This window comes from Ranitomeya variabilis, chromosome 4 (assembly GCF_051348905.1).
Source record: "Ranitomeya variabilis isolate aRanVar5 chromosome 4, aRanVar5.hap1, whole genome shotgun sequence".
Taxonomy (NCBI): domain Eukaryota; kingdom Metazoa; phylum Chordata; class Amphibia; order Anura; family Dendrobatidae; genus Ranitomeya; species Ranitomeya variabilis.
In genome coordinates this window covers 405248466-405268550 of record NC_135235.1, presented here as the reverse complement: position 1 = coordinate 405268550, position 20085 = coordinate 405248466, and positions in this window count along the sequence as shown.

The window sequence follows — 20085 nt, the reverse complement described above, 5'->3', positions numbered from 1 at the left end:
TTTTTTATTTTTCCCTAACTAAGGGGGTGATGAAGGGGGGTTTGATTTACTTTTATAGCGAGTTTTTTAGCGGATTTTTATGATTGGCAGCTGTCACACTCTGAAAGACGCTTTTTATTGCAAAAAATATTTTTTGCGTTACCACATTTTGAGAGCTATAAATTTTCCATATTTTGGTCCACAGAGTCATGTGAGGTCTTGTTTTTTGCGGGACGAGTTGATGTTTTTATTGGTAACATTTTCGGGCATGTCACATTTTTTGATCGCTTTTTATTCCGATTTTTGTGAGGCAGAATGACCAAAAACCAGCTATTCATGAATTTCTTTTGGGGGAGGCGTTTATACCGTTCCGCGTTTGGTAAAATTGATAAAGCAGTTTTATTCTTCGGGTCAGTACAATTACAGCGATACCTCATTTATATTATTTTTTTATGTTTTGGCGCTTTTATACGATAAAAACTATTTTATGGAAAAAATAATTATTTTTGCATCGCTTTATTCTCAGGACTATAACTTTTTTATTTATTTGCTGATCATGTGTATGGTGGCACGTTATTTGCAGGACAAGATGACGCTTTCAGCGGTACCATGGTTATTTATATCTGTCTTTTTGATCGCGTGTTATTCCACTTTTTTTCGGCGGTATGATAATAAAGCGTTGTTTTTTGCCTCGTTTTTTTTTTTTTTCTTACGGTGTTTACTGAAGGGGTTAACTAGTGGGCCAGTTTTATAGGTCGGGTCGTTACGGACGCGGCGATACTAAATATGTGTACTTTTATTGTTTTTTTTTTTATTATTTAGATAAAGAAATGTATTTATGGGAATAATATTTTTTTTTTTTCATTATTTTGGAATATTTTTTTTTATTTTTTTTTACACATTTGGAAATTTTTTTTTTAACTTTTTTACTTTGCCCCAGGGGGGGACAATACAGATCGGTGATCTGCCAGTTTGCATAGCACTCTGACAGATCACCGATCTGAGAGAAGCGCAGGCTGCTTCACAGTGCCTGCTCTGAGCAGGCTTCTGTGAAGCCACCTCCCTCCCTGCAGGACCCGGATCCGCGGCCATCTTGGATCCGGGTCTGGAGCAGGCAGGGAGGGAGGTAAGACCCTCGCAGCAACGCGATCACATCGCGTTGCTGCGGGGGGCTCAGGGAAGCCCGCAGGGAGCCCCCTCCCTGCGCGATGCTTCCCTGCACCGCCGGCACATCGCGATCATGTTTGATCGCGGTGTGCCGGGGGTTAATGTGCCGGGGGCGGTCCGTGACCGCTCCTGGCACATAGTGCCGGATGTCAGCTGCGATAGGCAGCTGACACCCGGCCGCGATCGGCCGCGCTCCCCCCGTGAGCGCCGCCGATCACGCTGGACGTACTATCCCGTCCGTGGTCATGGGGGCCCACCCCACCTCGACGGGATAGTACGTCCGATGTCAGAAAGGGGTTAACCCTTCATTACCCCATATCCCACGGCTACACGGGAGTGGGAAGAGAGTGGCCAAGTGCCAGAATAGGCGCATCTTCCAGATGTGCCTTTTCTGGGGTGGCTGGGGGTAGATGTTTTTAGCCACGCGGGGGCCAATAACCATGGACCCTCTCCTGGATATTAACCCCTTCACCCCCGGAGCTTTTTCCTTTTTTTCATTTTCGTTTTTCGCTCCCCTCCTTCCCAGAGCCATAACTTTTTTATTTTTCCGTCAATTTGGCCATGTGAGGGCTTATTTTTTGCGGGATGAGTTGTACTTTTGAACAACATCATTGGTTTTACCATGTCATGTACTAGAAAACGGGAAAAAAATTCCAAGTGCGGTGAAATTGCAAAAAAAGTGCAATCCCACACTTGTTTTTTGCTTGGCTATTTTGCTAGGTTCACTAAATGCTAAAACTGACCTGCCATTATGATTCTCCAGGTCAGTACGAGTTCATAGACACCTAACATGACTAGGTTATTTTTCACCTAAGTGGTGAAAAAAAATTCCAAACTTTGCAAAAAAAAAAATTGCGCCATTTTCCGATACTCGTAGCGTCTCCATTTTTCGTGATCTGGGGTCAGGTGAGGGCTTATTTTTTGCGTGCCGAGCTGGCGTTTTTAATGATAGCATTTTGGTGCAGATACGTTCTTTTGATCGCCCATTATTGCATTTTAATGCAATATCGCGGCGACCAAAAAAACGTAATTCTGGCGTTTCAATTTTTTTCTCATTACGCCATTTAGCGATCAGGTTAACGCTTTGTTTTATTGATAGATCGGGCGATTCTGAACGCGGCGATACCAAACATGTGTAGGTTTGATTTTTTTTTATTGATTTATTTTGATTGGGGCAAAAGGGGGGTGATTTAAACTTTTATATTTTTTTTATTTTTTTCACATTTTTTTTTACTTTTTTTTTTCACTTTTGCCATGCTTCTATAGCCTCCATGGGAGACTAGAAGCAGGCACAACCCGATCGGCTCTGCTATGTAGCAGCGATCATAAGATCACTGCTACACAGCAGAATTGCAGGTGTGCTGTGAGCGCCGACCACAGGGTGGCGCTCACAGCTACCGAGGATCAGTAACCATAGAGGTCTCAAGGACCTCTATGGTTACCATTCTAAAGCATCGCCGACCTCCGATCATGTGACGGGGGTCGGCGATGACGTCATTTCCGGCCGCCCGGCCGGATGCGGTAGTTAAATGCCGCTGTCTGCGTTTGACAGTGGCATTTAACTAGTTAATGGGCGCGGGCGGATCGCGATTCCACTCGCGCTCATTGCGCGCACATGTCAGCTGTACAAAACAGCTGACATGTCGCGGCTTTAAGGTGGGCTCGCCGCCGGAGCCCACCTTAAAGCGGGGGTTCTGCCAGCTGACGTACTATTCCGTCAGCTGGCAGAAAGGGGTTAATATCTGCCGTCAGTCACTGGCTTTACCACTCTGGCGGAGAAAATTGCGCGGGAGCCCACGCCAATTTTTTCCACCATTTAACCCTTTATTTGAGCAGCTACAGCGGCAAAATTTTGCACATACACACTACTAACATTAGTAGTGTGGAATATGCAAAAAAAAGGGGGATATGAGATGGTTTACTGTATGTAAACCATGTCTCATATCATGTCGGGTTTGTGAAGGAGAAATGAGAAGCCGGCAATTGAATTACCGTCTTTTCTATAGAACACCGCTGCGTATTTCTCGCAATGCACACGCATGGTCCATGTGTAATCCGATTTATTCTCGCCCCCATAGACTTTCATTGGCGAGTCTCGGCCGAGATACGCTGACAATCGCAGCCTGCTGCGATTTCACTCGGATCCTGAATACGGTGGAGAAAATATCGGATGATGGGAGCTGGACCATAGGTTAACATTGGGCCGAGTGCTATGCGATTTTTTATTGCATAGCACTCGTCCGTATTACGGTCTAGTGTGACCCCGGCCTTATATCCCTATCCATGTGCCCACGCTCTGCCTGCTCACATACTACAACCCTGCTCTGCTAAGAAATCTCCTGCAGCATCACCTCAGACCGCATTGTGCATAAAGACTCTGTATATTATACCACATTGCTGCAGATTGTTGGAATACAGATCCCCACAATTCTCCAAAAACACGTGGGAATCTTATCAGGGGGTCACAACTAAGCTGCACCGCAATTTCCAGCCCCCAATTCAAAAGTTCAGTTTCTTAAAGGGACAGCGCACCTTAAATCAAAATGGGCGAAAAGGACCTTACGCAGTTCCCCAATGCTGAAACAGAGCAACCCGATACTGTCCATTATGAAGACCAGGAAGCAGAGTCGGCTTCTGCAGCAGACCAAGATGCACAACCAGTACGCTCCATCAAGCCAACATTAAAGGTCCTCAAGAATTACCATTCCACAAGGATGAGTTCAATGACAACCTGGACGACCTATGGGAATGAGTTGACTCCCTCATGTCAAGCGTCCAATGCCACAAAGGTGATGCAGCGAGTTTACAGGACACTATAAGACAGCTAGACATGGCCCACGGCAGATACAAGAGCCTGTCCGCAAAGTATGCTGCCTTCCTAAAAGACTCTAAAATCGATGAAGCCCTATCAGAGTTAAGCAAGGCAGATTCCACAGACAGAGAAAGGGATGCCGCCGTGCAAGTCTCCAAAGATAAAGCGGAGCTTCGTATCGCCCATCTGCAAGAAACTAGATCGCACAGGTCAGCCTCGTCTAAACACTCTGTTCGGTCATACCAATCATCCTGCTCAAGAACTTCAGCCCTCAGCAACAGAATTCTGGAGGCCCGTTTAAATTCAGAGCGGCCCAAACTAAGACATCCATACACAGAAAAGAAAGCAGAAGCAGAGGCTAGAGCAAGGATTCTTCCAACAGAAGCAGAGGCCAGGAAAGCAGAAGCAGAGGCTCGAGCAAGGATTCTTCAAACAGAAGCAGAAGCGAAGAGAGCAGAAGCAGAGGCTCGAGCAAAGATTCTTCAAACAGAAGCAGAAGTGAAGAGAGCAGAAGCAGAGGCTCAAGCAAAGATTCTTCAAACAGAAATGGAGGAAGAAATCGCATTAGCCGAAGTAAAAATACTCGAGCAAGCATTGAAGCAAAACCTTGACCCGATTTGCCTGCCACCACAGGAAGAAGACGACCCAGCTGTTGGTACCAGTGACTACGTGCAGAAACAGATACCTGCAGCACACACCTTCTCCAGCGACGTTCAACCCAACATTGCGGAAACGTCCAAGTCAGCCCAACCTATGGTGCCAGTATTGCCCACAGCCCCTACAGAGACCCAAGACCAATGCCGTGATACACCCCCTCAGGAGCAGTCATCACCGCAAGACGACCGCAAGGCACACTCCAGCCTGCATCCACAGTTCAAGCAGCAGTCATCGGAATCTCCAGAGGTTAAACCACAGCTCAACCCTGCAGCAACATCATTTTACCCGGGAACAATTCACCCTTCTACACCACACAGCTTATACACCCGAGGGGCACCACAAGCTAATACGGTAACAAGGAGTGAAGGATCAGACATGTCCGAGTTTGCCAGGTTCATGGTGAGCAGGGAGCTAATCAGCACTAGCCTCTCAAAATTCGACGACCATGCAGAGAACTACAGAGCCTGGAAAACAACCTTCAAGGCTGCCATTGCTGATCTCAACCTATCCGCGGAGCAGGAGCTTGACCTCATGGTAAAGTGGTTGGGTCCTGAATCCACAAACCGTATCAAGAGTCTTCGGACTGTCTATGTGGGGCAGGCTGAAGCAGGTCTCAAAAGAACCTATGGTAGCGCTGAAGCCATAGAAAAGTCCCTATTCAAGAGACTGCAGAACGTTCCACAGATCAACCTTAACCCCTTCCCGACCTTTGACGCCACGTAGGCGTCATGAAAGTCGGTGCCAATCCGACCCATGACGCCTATGTGGCGTCATGGAATGATCGCGTCCCTGCAGATCGGGTGAAAGGGTTAACTCCAATTTCACCTGATCTGCAGGGACAGGGGGAGTGGTACTTCAGCCCAGGGGGGGTGGCTTCACCCCCCCGTGGCTACGATCGCTCTGATTGGCTGTTGAAAGTGAAACTGCCAATCAGAGCGATTTGTAATATTTCACCTAAAAAACTGGTGAAATATTACAATCCAGCCATGGCCAATGCTGCAATATCATCGGCCATGGCTGGAAACACTTATGTGACCCCCCCCCACCCCACCGATCACCCCCCCAAGCCACTGATCTGTGCTCCGCTCCCCTCCGTCTTGTGCTCCGCTCCCCCGTCCTCCTGTCTGCTCCCCCCTGCTGCTATGCCACCCCCCGTGCTCCGACGCCCCCCCCATGCCCCGATCTCCCCCCCCTTATACTTACCGAGGCTCCCGGCGTCGGTCCGTCTTCTCCATGGGCGCCGGCAGATTCGTTACAAGTACATTTTGATCGCTGTGGTAGGTTCTATCACAGCGATCAAAATAAAAAAAATAATAAATAAACCCCCCCTTTATCACCCCCATAGGTAGGGACAATAATAAAATATAGAAAATATTTTTTTTTCTTTTTCCACTAGGGTTAGGGTTAGAACTAGGGTTAGAACTAGGGGTAGGGGTAGGGTTAGGGGTAGGGTTAGGGTTACGGGTAGGGTTAGGGGTAGGGTTAGGGTTATGGCATGTGCACACAGTGCGGATTTGGCTGTGGATCCGCAGTGGATTGGCCACGGATCCGAAGCGGATTGGCCGCGGATCCGCAGCGGATTGGCCGCGGATCCACAGCGGATTGGCCGCTGCGAATTCGTAGCAGTTTTCCATCAGGTTTACAGTACCATGTACACCTATAGAAAACCAAATCCGCTGTGCCCATGGTGTGGAAAATTCCGTGCAGAAACGCTGCGTTGTATTTTCCGCAGCATGTCAATTCTTTGTGCAGATTCCGCAGCGTTTTACACCTGTTCCTCAATAGGAATCCGCAGGTGAAATCCGCACAAAAAAACACTGGAAATCTGCTGTAAATCCGCAGGTAAAATGCAGTGCCTTTTACCTGCAGATTTTTCAAAAATCGTGCGGAAAAATCTCACACGAATCCGCAACGTGGGCACATAGCCTTAGGGTTAGGGTTGGAATTAGAGTTAGGGTTGGAATTAGGGCTAGGGTTGGAAATAGGGTTAAGATTAGGTTTGTGGTTAGGGTTACGGATAGGGTTAGGGGTGTGTTGGGGTTACAGTTGTGGTTAGGGTTGGGATTAGGGTTAGGGTTGGGATTAGGGTTAGGATTAGGGTTAGGGTTGGAATTAGGGTTACGGGTGTGTTGGGGTTAGGGTTGTGGTTAGGGGTGTGTTGGGGTTAGGGTTGTGATTAGGGTTATGGCTACAGTTGGGATTAGGATTAGGGGTGTGTTGGGGTTAGTGTTGAAGTTAGAATTGAGGGGTTTTCACTGTTTAGGCACATCAGAGGTCTCCAAACGCAACATGGCGCCACCATTGATTCCAGCCAATCTTGCGTTCAAAAAGTCAAATGTGCTCCCTCCCTTCCAAGCCCCGACGTGCGCCCAAATAGTGGTTTACCCCCACATTTGGGGTACCAGCATACTCAGGACAAACTGGGCAACAACTGTTGGGGTCCAATTTCTCCTGTTACCCTTGCAAAAATAAAAAATTACTTGCTAAAACATAATTTTTGAGGAAAGAACAATTATTTTTTATTTTCACGGCTCTGCGTTATAAACTTCTGTGAAGCACTTGGGGGTTGAAAGTGCTCACCACACATCTAGATAAGTTCCTTCGGGGGTCTAGTTTCTAAAATGGGGTCACTTGTGGGGTGTTTCTACTGTTTAGGCACATCAGGGGCTCTGCAAATGCAACGTGATGCCCGCAGACCATTCCATCAAAGTCTGCATTTCAAATGTCACTACTTCCCTTCCGAGCCCTGACGTGCGCCCAAACAGTGGTTTACCCCCACATATGGGGTACCAGCACACTCACAACAAACTGGGCAACAAATATTGGGGTCCAATTTCTCCTGTTACCCTTGTGAAAATAAAAAATTGCTTGCTAAAACATCTTTTTTGAGGATAGGAAAATGATTTTTTATTTTCACAGCTCTGCGTTGTAAACTTCTGTGAAGCACTTGGGGGTTGAACGTGCTCACCACACATCTAGATAAGTTCCTTGGGGGGTCTAGTTTCCAAAATGGGGTCACTTGTGGGGGGTTTCTACTGTTTAGGCATATCAGGGGCTCTGCAAACGTAACATGATGCCCGCAGAGCATTCCATCAAAGTCTGCATTCCAAAACGTCACTGCTTCCCTTCCGAGCCCCGGCATGTGCCCAAACAGTGGTTTACCCCCACATATGGGGTATCAGCGTACTCAGGAGAAACTGGACAAGAACTTTTGGGGTCCAATTTCTCCTGTTACCCTTGCAAAAATAAAAAATTCTGGGCTAAAAAAATATTTTTGAGGAAAGGAAACACATTTATTATTTTCACGGCTCTGCGTTATAAACTTCTGTAAAGCACTTGGGGGTTCAAAGTGCTCACCACACATCTAGATAAGTTCCCTTGGGGGGTCTAGTTTCCAAAATGGAGTCACTTGTGGGGAGTTCCTACTGTTTAAGCACATCAGGGGCTCTGCAAACGCAACCTGACGCCCGCAGAGCATTCCATCAAAGTCTGCATTTCAAAACGTCACTACTTCCCTTACGAACCCCGACGTGTGCCAAAACAGTGGTTTACCCCCATACGTGGGGTATCAGCGTACTCAGGAGAAACTGGACAACAACTTTTGGGGTCCAATTTCTCCTGTTACCCTTGGGAAAATAAAAAATTGTGGGCTAAAAAATCATTTTTGAGAAAAGAAAAATTATTTTTTATTTTCATGGCTCTGCGTTATAAACTTCTGTGAAGCACTTGGGGGTTCAAAGTGCTCACCACACATCTAGATTAGTTCCTTGGGAGGTCTAGTTTCCAAAATGGGGTCACTTGTGCGGGAGCTCCAATGTTTAGGCACACAGGGGCTCTCCAAACGCGACATGGTGTCTGCTAATGATTGGAGCTAATTTTCCATTCAAAAAGCCAAATGGCGTGCCTTCCATTCCGAGCTCTGCCGTGCGCCCAAACAGTGGTTTACCCCCACATATGGGGTATCATCGTACTCAGGACAAACTGGACAACAACATTTGGGGTCCAATTTCTCCTATTACCCTTGGGAAAATAAAAAATTCTGGGCTAAAAATCATTTTTGAGGAAAGAAAAATTATTTTTTATTTTCACGGCTCTGCGTTATAAACTTCTGTGAAGCACCTGGGGGTTATAAGTGCTCACTATGCATCTAGATAAGTTCCTTGGGGGGTCTAGTTTCCAAAATGGGGTCATTTGTAGGGGAGCTCCAATGTTTAGGCACACAGGGGCTCTCCAAACGCGACATGGTGTCCGCTAACGATTGGAGCTAATTTTCCATTCAAAAAGTCAAATGGCACGCCTCCCCTTCCGAGCCTTGCCGTGCACCCAAACAGTGGTTTACCCCCACATATGAGGTATCGGCGTACTCAGGAGAAATTGTCCAACAAATTTTAAGATCCATTTTATCCTGTTGCCCATGTGAAAATGAAAAAATTGAGGCTAAAATAATTTTTTTGTGAAAGAAAAGTACTGTTTCATTTTTACGGATCAATTTGTGAAGCACCTGGGGGTTTAAAGTGCTCACTATGCTTCTAGATAAGTTCATTGGGGGGTCTAGTTTCCAAAATGGGGTCACTTGTGGGGGAGCTCCAATGTTTAGGCACACGGGGGCTCTCCAAACGCGACATGGTGTCCGCTAAAGATTGGAGCCAATTTTTCATTGAAAAAGTCAAACGGCGCTCCTTCCCTTCCGAGCCCTGCCGTGCGCCCAAACAGTGGTTTACCCCCACATATGAGGTATCTGCGTACTCAGGACAAATTGGACAACAACGTTCGTGGTCCAGTTTCTCCTTTTACCCTTGGGAAAATAAAAAAATTTCGCTAAAAGATCATTTTTGTGACTAAAAAGTTAAATGTTCATTTTTTACTTCCATGTTGCTTCTGCTGCTGTGAAACACCTGAAGGGTTAATAAACTTCTTGAATGTGGTTTTGAGCACCTTGAGGGGTGCAGTTTTTAGAATGGTGTCACTTTTTGGTATTTTCAGCCATATAGAACCCTCAAACTGACTTTAAATGTGAGGTGGTCCCTAAAAAAAATGGTTTTGTAAATTTTGTTGTAAAAATGAGAAATCACTGGTCAAATTTTAACCCTTATAACTTCCTAGCAAAAAAAAAATTTGTTTCCAAAATTGTGCTGATGTAAAGTAGACATGTGGAAATGTTATTTATTAACTATTTTGTGTCACATAACTCTGGTTTAACAGAATAAAAATTCAAAATGTGAAAATTGCGAAATTTTCAAAATTTTTGCCAAATTTCCGTTTTTTTCACAAATAAATAGATAGAAATTATCGACCTAAATTTACCACTAACATGAAGCCCAATATGTCACGAAAAAACAATCTCAGAATCGCCAGTATCCGTTGAAGCGTTCCTGAGTTATTACCTCATAAAGGGACACTGGTCAGAATTGCAAAAAACGGCAAGGTCATTAAGGCCAAAATAGGCTGGGTCATGAAGGGGTTAAGGAATCCCACAAACTTCTGGACTTAAGTGATCTGCTTATGGAGCTGGAACTTGCTAAAAGAGACCCTCGTCTGTCTGGACTGTGCTACCTGGACACTGCCCATGGGGTGAACCCAATCGTCTCAAAGCTGCCACATAGTCTGCAAGAGAAGTGGGCATTGTGCGTCTCCAGGTATATAAGGTCACATGACGTCACCTTTCCTCCGTTCATTCAGTTCTGCAAGTTTATTGACGAACAAGCCCAAATGAGGAACGACCCTAGCCTCAACTTCCTGGAGTCTAACACTACAGCTCCAGCAACACCTTCATCGAGGTATGAAAACGTCACACATAGACGCAAGGACTCGAGGAACAGTGTAAGCGTCAGAAAGACTAACCTGCCATCACCTGCAGTACCTGCCGATAAGCAGTACACTATTCCGTCAAGGGATAAGTCTTTCAATCGTGAGTGTCCCATTCACAAAAGACCTCACTCACTGAACAAATGTAGAGGCTTCAGGTCAAAAACCATGCAGGAGCGCAAGAAAATCCTCAGCGAACTTGGGGTATGTTTCAAGTGCTGCGCTTCATCAGAACACATGGCCAAGGACTGTAAATCTGCCATTAAGTGTGAAGAGTGTCACAGCGACAGACACCCATAAGCCTTGCACCCAGCCTCAGCCACCAGCAATCCAGCAGTCGCAGTTACCTCTAGTCCCGCTACAAGCTATGGCGGGGAGCCACAGAATCACGCCAAGTCCACCACAGCTGTTTCCTGCTCATGCTCAGAGGTATGTGGGGAGAATCAAAGTGCTTAATGCTGTGCCAGGATATGCCTAATCAGAGTTTATCCAGAAGGGCAACCAGAGAAGGCAGTAAAAATGTATGCCATCATTGACAATCAGAGCAATCGATCCCTAGCTGGACCTAAGTTATTTGAAGCCTTTAGAATCAAGGGAAAAGCAACGTCCTACACTCTGAATACTTGCTCGGGGAGCATAGAGACTAGTGGCGGAAGAACACAAGGTTTCATTGCTTCTCCTGTCAATGGAGACGCAGAAATACCCCTACCTACGCTAATTGAATACGATCAAATACCAGACCAAAGGGACGAGATCCCTACCCCGGAAGCTGCTTTCCACCAACCACACTTAAAGCACCTAGCCAGCGTTATCCCACCTTTGGACACAGATGCTGAAATCCTACTTCTGCTTGGCAGAGATAATTTAAGGATACATAAGGTCCGCCAACAGTGTAATGGTCCTGACTACGCCCCCTATGCCCAGAGACTTGACTTGGGGTGGGTAGTCATAGGAAACGTATGCTTGGACCAAACAGGAGTCCATTCCTTTAAGACCTACGTACGCCGGACAGGCGCACAACTTTCTGCAAACCATGTCCTCATCACTATGAGGTAAAGGAAAAGCCTCCAGATCCTGTACAGGAGCCTGATGTTATCCTTTCTCCCTATGCAGACAACTTGGGAAGATCGGTGTTTCGTACCACTAAGGATGACAACAAAATAGCCCCGTCTATGGAAGACAAGGAATTTGTCAGGATAATGGACAATGAGTTCCTTAAGGACGATACTAATCACTGGGTTTTTCCCCTACCCTTCTGAGCTACCAGGGTAAGACTCCCGTATAATCGTGAACAAGCCTTGTCCAGATTCAACTCTCTCCAGCGCACACTAAGCAATAAACCAGAGATGAAAGAACACATCGTCACCTTTATGGGCAAAATATTCCATAACAACCATGCGGAGCCAGCGCCCCCCTTAAAGGAAAACGAGGAGTGCTGATACCTACCCTCATTTGGAGTATAACACCCGAGGAAACCTAAGCAAATTAGAGTTGTCTTCGATTCAAGCGCCAAACATCATGGCGTATCTCTCAATGAAGTCCTCACAGGTCCTAATCTGACAAACAACCTAGTAGGAGTGTTGATGAGGTTCAGGAAAGAGCCCATTGACATCACCGCCGACTGTTTCATAGTCAGAGAGGACCACAGGAATTTCCTCAGGTTCCTGTGGTACAAGGACAATGACCCCAGCAAAAAGATGGTGGAGTATCGCATGCGGGTGCACGTATTCGGGAACAGCCCTTCAACCGCAGTGGCAACATATGGCCTGCGGAGAACCGCACAAGAAGGAGAGTCCAAGTATGGAACAGATGCCAGAGACTTTGTAGAGAAAGACTTCTACATAGATGATGGACTAAAATCTCTACTCACAGAAGAAGCGGTAATCGACCTACTTAAAAGGACCCAACTAGTGTTGAGCATTCCGATACCGCAAGTATCGGGTATCGGCCGATACTTGCGGGTATCGGAATTCCGATACCGAGATCCGATACTTTTGTGGTATCGGGTATCGGTATCGAAACAACATTAATGTGTAAAATACAACATTAATGTGTAAAATAAAGAATTAAAATAAAAAATATTGCTATACTCACCTCTCTGACGCAGCCTGGACCTCACCGAGGGAACCCGCAGCGTTCTTTGCTTAAAATGCGCGCTTTTCCTTCCTTCCGTGATGTCACGGCTTCTGATTGGTCGCGTGCCGCCCATGTGGCCGCGACGCGACCAATCACAGCAAGCCGTGACGTAATTTTCAGGTCCTTCTAGGCATTCAGTATTTTAAAATTACGTTCCGGCTTTATGATTGGTCGCGTCGCGGTCACATGGGCGACGCGACCAATCACAAGCCGTGACGTCACGGGAGGCAGGAGACGCGCGCATTTTTAAAATTACGTCGCGGCTTGTGATTGGTTGCGTGCCGCCCATGTGACCGCGACGCGACCAATCACAGCAAGCCGTGACGTAATTTCAGGTCCTGAATGCAGAAATAGGCATCAGGACCTGAAATTACGTCACGGCTTGCTGTGATTGGTCGCGTCGCGGTCACATGGGCGGCACGCAACCAATCACAAGCCGTGACGTAATTTTAAAAATGCGCGCGTCTCCTGCCTCCCGTGACGTCACGGCTTGTGATTGGTCGCGTCGCCCATGTGACCGCGACGCGACCAATCACAAAGCCGGAACGTAATTTTAAAATACTGAATGCCTAGAAGGACCTGAAAATTACGTCACGGCTTGCTGTGATTGGTCACGTCGCGGCCACATGGGCGGCACGCGACCAATCAGAAGCCGTGACGTCACGGAAGGAAGGAAAAGCGCGCATTTTAAGCAAAGAACGCTGCCGGTTCCCTCGGTGAGGTCCAGGCTGCGTCGGAGAGGTGAGTATAGCAATATTTTTTATTTTAATTCTTTATTTTACACATTAATATGGTTCCCAGGGCCTGAAGGAGAGTTTCCTCTCCTTCAGACCCTGGGAACCATCAGGGATACCGTCCGATACTTGAGTCCCATTGACTTGTATTGGTATCGGGTATCGGTATCGGATTAGATCCGATACTTTGCCGGTATCGGCCGATACTTTCCGATACCGATACTTTCAAGTATCGGACGGTATCGCTCAACACTATATTGGTCGCGTCGCGGTCACATGGGCGGCACGCGACCAATCACAAGCCGTGACGTAATTTTCAAATCCTGAATGCCTAGAATTAGGCATTCAGGACCTGAAATTACGTCACGGCTTGTTGTGATTGGTCGCGTCGCCGTCACATGGGCGGCACGCGACCAATCAGAAGCCGTGACGTCACGGAAGGCAGTAAACGCACGCATTTTAACCCCTTTCTGACATTAGACGTACTATCCCGTCGAGGTGGGGTGGGCCCATATGACCACCGACGGGATAGTACGTCATGCGTGATCGGCCGCGCTCACGGGGGGAGCGCGGCCGATCGCGGCCGGGTGTCAGCTGCATATCGCAGCTGACATCCGGCACTATGTGCCAGGAGCGGTCACGGACCGCCCCCGGCACATTAACCCCCGGCACACCGCGATCAAACATGATCGCGGTGTACCGGCGGTATAGGAAAGCATCGCGCAGGGAGGGGGCTCCCTGCGGGCTTCCCTGAGACCCCCGCAGCAACGCGATGTGATCGCGTTGCTCCAAGGGTCTCCTACCTCCCTCCTCGCCGCAGGTCCCGGATCCAAGATGGCTGTGGCATCCAGGTCCTGAAGGGAGGGAGGTGGCTTACCGAGTGCCTGCTCAGAGCAGGCGCTGGTAAGCCTGCAGCCCTGCAGATCGCAGATCTGACAGAGTGCTGTGCACACTGTCAGATCACCGATCTGTGATGTCCCCCCCTGGGACAAAGTGTAAAAGTTAAAAAAAAAATTCTCCACATGTGTGTAAAAAAAAAAAAAAAAAAATCCTAAATAAAGAAAAAAATTTTTTTTATTATTCCCATAAATACATTTCTTTAGCTAAATAAAATAAAACAAACAATAAAAGTACACATATTTAGTATCGCCGCGTCCGTAACGACCCAACCTATAAAAGTTCCCCACTAGTTAACCCCTTCAGTGAACACCGTAAGAAAAAAAAAAAAAAAACGAGGCAAAAAACAACGCTTTATTATCATACCGCCGAACAAAAAGTGGAATAACACGCGATCAAAAAGACTGATATAAATAACCATGGTACCGCTGAAAACGTCATCTTGTCCCGCAAAAAACGAGCCACCATACAGCATCATCAGCAAAAAAATATAAAAGTTATAGTCCTGAGAATAAAGCGATACCAAAATAATTATTTTTTCTATAAAATAGTTTTTATCGTATAAAAGCGCCAAAACATAAAAAAATGATATAAATGAGATATCGCTGTAATCGTACTGACCCGACGAATAAAACTGCTTTATCAGTTTTACCAAACGCGGAACGGTATAAACGCCTCCCCCAAAAGAAATTCATGAATAGCTGGTTTTTGATCACTCTGCCTCACAAAAATCAGAATAAAAAGCGATCAAAAAATGTCACGTGCCCGAAATTGTTACCAATAAAAACGTCAACTCGTCCCGCAAAAAACAAGATCTCACATGACTCTGTGGACCAAAATATGGAAAAATTATAGCTCTCAAAATGTGGTAACGCAAAAAATATTTTTTGCAATAAAAAGCGTCTTTCAGTGTGTGACGGCTGCCAATCATAAAAATCCGCTAAAAAACCCGCTATAAAAGTAAATCAAACCCCCCTTCATCACCCCCTTAGTTAGGGAAAAATAAAAAAATAAAAAAAAATGTATTTATTTCCATTTTCCCATTAGGGTTAGGGCTTGGGTTAGGGCTAGGGTTAGGGTTAGGGCTAGGGTTAGGGCTAGGGTTAGGGCTAGGGTTAGGGTTAGGGCTAGGGTTGGGGCTAGGGTTAGGGTTAGGGCTAGGGTTAGGGTTAGGGCTAGGGTTAGGGCTAGGGTTAGGGTTAAGGCTAGGGTTAGGGTTAGGGCTAGGGTTAGGGCTAGGGTTAGGGCTAGTGTTAGGGCTAGTGTTAGGGCTAGTGTTCGGGCTAGGGTTATTGCTAGTGTTAGGGCTAGTGTTAGGGCTAGGGTTATTGCTAGGGTTAGGGCTAGGGTTGGGGCTAGGGTTGGGGCTACAGTTAGGGTTCGGGCTAAAGATAGGGTTAGGGTTTGGATTACATTTACGGTTGGGAATAGGGTTGGGTGTGTCTGGGTTAGAGGTGTGGTTAGGGTTACTGTTGGGATTAGGGTAAGGGGTGTGTTTGGATTAGGGTATCAGTTATAATTGGGGGGTTTCCATTGTTTAGGCACATCAGGGGCTCTCCAAACGGGACATGGTGTCCGATCTCAATTCCAGCCAATTCTGCGTTGAAAAAGGAAAACACTGCTCCTTCCCTTCAGAGCTCTCCCGTGTGCCCAAACAGGGGTTTACCCCAACATATGGGGTATCGGCGTACTCAGGACAAATTGGACATCATCTTTTGGGGTCCAATTTCTCCTGCTACCCTTGGGAAATACAAAACTGGGGGCCAAAAAATAAGTTTTGTGGGAAAAAAAGATTTTTTATTTTCACGGCTCTGCGTTGTAAACTGTAGTGAAACACTTGGGGGCTCAAAGTTCTCACAACACATCTAGATAAGTTCCTTGGGGGGTCTAGTTTCCAATATGCGGTCACTTGTGGGGGGTTTGTACTGTTTGGGTACATCAGGGGCTCTGCAAATGCAACGTGACGCCTGCAGACCAATCCATTTAAGTCTGCATTCCAAATGGTGCTCCTTCCCTTCCGAGCTCTGTCATGCGCCCAAACAGTGGTTCCCCCCCACATATGGGGTATCAGCGTACTCAGGACAAATTGGATAACAACTTTTGGGGTCCAATTTATCCTGATACCATTGTGAAAATACAAAACTGGGGGCTAAATATCATTTTTGTGAAAAAGAAAAGAATTTTTATTTTCACGGCTCTGCGTTATAAACTGTAGTGAAACACTTGGGGGTTCAAAGTTCTCACAACACATCTAGATAAGTTCCTTTGGGGGTCTAGTTTCCAATATGGGGTCACTTGTGGGGGGTTTGTACTGTTTGGGTACATCAGGGGCTCTGCAAATGCAACATGACGCCTGCAGACCAATCCATTTAAGTCTGCATTCCAAATGGCGCTCCTTCCCTTCCGAGCTCTGTCATGCGCCCAAACAGTGGTTCCCCCCCACATATGGGGTATCAGCGTACTCAGGACAAATTGGACAACAACTTTTGGGGTCCAATTTATCCTGATACCCTTGTGAAAATACAAAACTTGGGGCTAAAAAATCATTTTTGTGAAAAAAAAAAGAATTTTTATTTTCACGGCTCTGCGTTATAAACTGTAGTGAAACACTTGGGGGTTCAAAGCTCTCCAAACACATCTAGATAAGTTCCTTAGGGGGTCTACTTTCCAAGATGGTGTCACTTGTGGGGTTTTTTAATGTTTAGACACATCAGGGGCTCTCCAAACACAACATGGCATCCCATCTTAATTCCAGTCAATTTTGCATTGAAAAGTAAAATAGCGCTCCTTCCCTTCCGAGCTCTGCTATGCGCCCAAAAAGTGGTTTACCCCCACATATGGGGTATCGCCGTACTCAGGACAAATTGCACAACAACTTTTGTGGTCTAATTTCTTCTCTTACCCTTAGGGAAATAAAAAAATGGGGGCGAAAAGATCATTTTTGTGAAAAAATATGATTTTTTATTTTTACGGCTCTGCATTATAAACTTCTGTGAAGCACTTGTTGGGTCAAAGTGCTCAACACACATCTAGATAAGTTCCTCAAGGGGTCTACTTTCCAAAATGGTGTCATTTGTGGGGGTTTTAAATGTTTAGGCACATCAGGGGCTCTCCAAACGCAACATGGCGTCCCATCTCTATTCCAGTCAATTTTGCATTGAAAAGTCAAATGGCGCTCCTTCCCTTCCAAGCTCTGCCCTGCGCCCAAACAATTGTTTACACCCACATATGGGGTATCAGCGTACTCAGGACAAATTGCACAACAATTTTTGGGGTCCAATTTCTTCTCCTACCCTTGGGAAAATAAAAAATTGGGGGCGAAAAAATCATTTTTGTGAAAAAATATGATTTTTTATTTTTACCGCTCTGCATTATAAACTTCTGTGAAGCACTTGTTGGGTCAAAGTGCTCAACACACATCTAGATAAGTTCCTTAAGGGGTCTACTTTCCAAAATGGTGTAACTTGTGGGGGGGTTTAAATGTTTAGGCACATCAGGGGCTCTCCAAACGCAACATGGCGTCCCATCTCAATTCCAGTCAATTTTGCATTGAAAAGTCAAATGGCGCTCCTTCCCTTCCGAGCTCTGCCGTGCGCCCAAACAATGGTTTACACCCACATATGGGGTATCAGCGTACTCAGGACAAATTGCACAACAATTTTTGGGGTTCAATTTCTTCTCCTACCCTTGGGAAAATAAAAAATTGGGGGCGAAAAGATCATTTTTTTGAGAAAATATGATTTTTTATTTTTACGGCTCTGCATTATAAACTTCTGTGAAGAACTTGTTGGGTCAAAGTGCTCAACACACATCTAAATAAGTTCCTTAAGGGGTCTACTTTCCAAAATGGTGTCACTTGTGGGGGGTTTAAATGTTTAGGCACATCAGGGGCTCTCCAAACACAACATGGCGTCCCATCTCAATTCCAGTCAATTTTGCATTGAAAAGTCAAATGGCGCTCCTTCCCTTCCGAGCTCTGCCCTGCGCCCAAACAATGGTTTACACCCACATATGGGGTATCAGCGTACTCAGGAAAAATTGTACAACAACTTTTGGGGTCTATTTTCTCCTGTTACCCTTGGTAAAATAAAACAAATTGGAGCTGAAATAAATTTTGTGTGAAAAAAAGTTAAATGTTCATTTTTATTTAAACATTCCAAAAATTCCTGTGAAACACCTGAAGGGTTAATAAACTTCTTGAAAGTGGTTTTGAGTACCTTGAGGGGTGCAGTTTTTAGAATGGTGTCACACTTGGGTATTTTCTATCATATAGACCCCTCAAAATGACTTCAAATGTGATGTGGTCCCTAAAAAAAAATGGTGTTGTAAAAATGAGAAATTGCTGGTCAACTTTAACCCTTATAACTCCGTCACATAAAAAAATGTTGGTTCCAAAATTGTGCTGATGTAAAGTACACATGTGGGAAATGTTACTTATTAAGTATTTTGCGTGACATATGTCTGTGATTTAAGGGCATAAAAATTCAAAGTTGGAAAATTGCGAAATTTTCAAAATTTTCGCCAAATATTTGTTTTTTTCACAAATAAACGCAAGTTATATCGAAGAAATTTTACCACTAACATGAAGTACAATATGTCACGAGAAAACAGTGTCAGAATCGCCAAGATCCGTTGAAGCGTTCCAGAGTTATAACCTCATAAAGGGACAGTGGTCAGAATTGTAAAAATTGGCCCAGTCATTAACGTGCAAACCACCCTTGGGGGTGAAGGGGTTAAGCAAAGAAGGCTGCCGGGTCCATCAGTAAGGTGCAGGCTGCGTCGGAGAGGTGAGTATAGCAATATTTTTTATTTTAATTCTTTATTTTACACATTGATATTAATCCCGATACCGATTCCCGATATCACAAAAGTATCGGATCTCGGTATCGGAATTCCGATACCCGCAAGTATCGGCCGATACCCGATACTTGCGGTATCGGAATGCTCAACACTAGTTGTGATAGATGCTACTGCGCAAGTGCCACCGGTGCTATTTTGCTAGAGGAAAAAAATGGGCTCCATCAAGATGGCGCTGGCAACACCTGCTCTGTAGCAGCTATTGGTGGTCTGATAGATGCTACTGTGCAAGCGCCGCTGGCAGCATTTTGATGGAGCCTAAACTTTTTCAAAATGGCGCCATTTTTATTAACCCCTTTCTGACCTCGGACGGGATAGTACGTCCGAGGTCAGATCCCCCGCTTTGATGCGGGCTCCGGCGGTGAGCCCGCATCAAAGCCGGGACATGTCAGCTGTTTTGAACAGCTGACATGTGCCTGTAATAGGCACGGGCAGAATCGCGATCTGCCCGCGCCTATTAACTAGTTAAATGCCGCTGTCAAACGCAGACAGCGGCACTTAACTACCGCATCCGGCCGGGCGGCCGGAAATGATGGCTTCGCCGACCCCCGTCACATGATCGGAGGTCGGCGATGCTGCAGAATAGTAACCATAGAGGTCCTTGACACCTCTATGGTTACTGATCCCCGGCAGCTGTGAGTACCACCCTGTGGTCGGTGCTCACAGCACACCTGATTTTCTGCTACATAGCAGCGAACAGCAGATTGCTGCTATGTAGCAGAGGCGATCGCGCTGTGCCTGGCCTGCTTCTAGCCTCCCATGGAGGCTATTGAAGCATGGCAAAAGTAAAAAAAAAAAAGTTAAAAAAATGTGAAAAAAATAAAAAATATATAAAAGTTTAAATCACCCCCCTTTCGCCCCATTCAAAATAAATCAATAAAAAAAAAATCAAACCTACACATATTTGATATTGCTGCATTCAGAATCGCCCGGTCTATCAATAAAAAAAGCATTAACCTGATCGCTAAATGGCGTAGCGAGAAAAAAATTCGAAACGTCAGAATTACGTTTTTTTGGTCGCCGCGACATGGCATTAAAATG